General features: G+C 58.8%; 1 protein-coding gene across 1 annotated transcript in view; it reads right to left on the bottom strand.

Moving 5' to 3' along the window:
• Nucleotides 1-469, bottom strand: part of LOC119594734 (skin secretory protein xP2-like) — a gene marked incomplete at its 3' end in the record, with an annotated part of 13,847 nt that overhangs the window by 2,954 nt on the left and 10,424 nt on the right.

Raw genomic sequence — 469 nt, 5'->3', positions numbered from 1 at the left:
GGTTGGAGGAGGAGCTAGGGGGTGGCAGGGGTGGAGAGAAGGGGAGAGGGGAGGGTGGGTAGGGGTTTTGGAGGGGGAAGGAGAGGGTGGTGGAGGGAAGGTGTGGTGGAGGGAAGGTGTGGTGGAGGGAAGGTGTGGTGGAGGGAAGGTTTGGTGGAGGGAAGGTGTGGTGGAGGGAAGGTGTGGTGGAGAGGGAAGGAGAGAGGGTGGGAGGCGGGAAGGGGACGGGGAGGAGGGCTAGGAGAAGGAAGGAGAGGAGGAGGTGGAGAGTGAGAGAGAGGAAGGGAAAAGGGTTGAGATGGCTGATCGGGATCGGCCGCTTCGATGGCGATTCGTGGGAACGTGATTAAGGCAGCGGGTAATGGGGTTGGAAGCGGTGATTGGACAATCGCTACTGAGGATTTGGGTTAGAATCGGAAATATATGTTGCAAGACACACAAATACATGTTGCAACACGCGCTCGCACGG

Source organism: Penaeus monodon, chromosome 34 (assembly GCF_015228065.2).
Source record: "Penaeus monodon isolate SGIC_2016 chromosome 34, NSTDA_Pmon_1, whole genome shotgun sequence".
Classification (NCBI taxonomy): domain Eukaryota; kingdom Metazoa; phylum Arthropoda; class Malacostraca; order Decapoda; family Penaeidae; genus Penaeus; species Penaeus monodon.
Note: the sequence above shows the minus strand (reverse complement) of the source record. Positions and strands in the feature narration are given on the sequence as shown.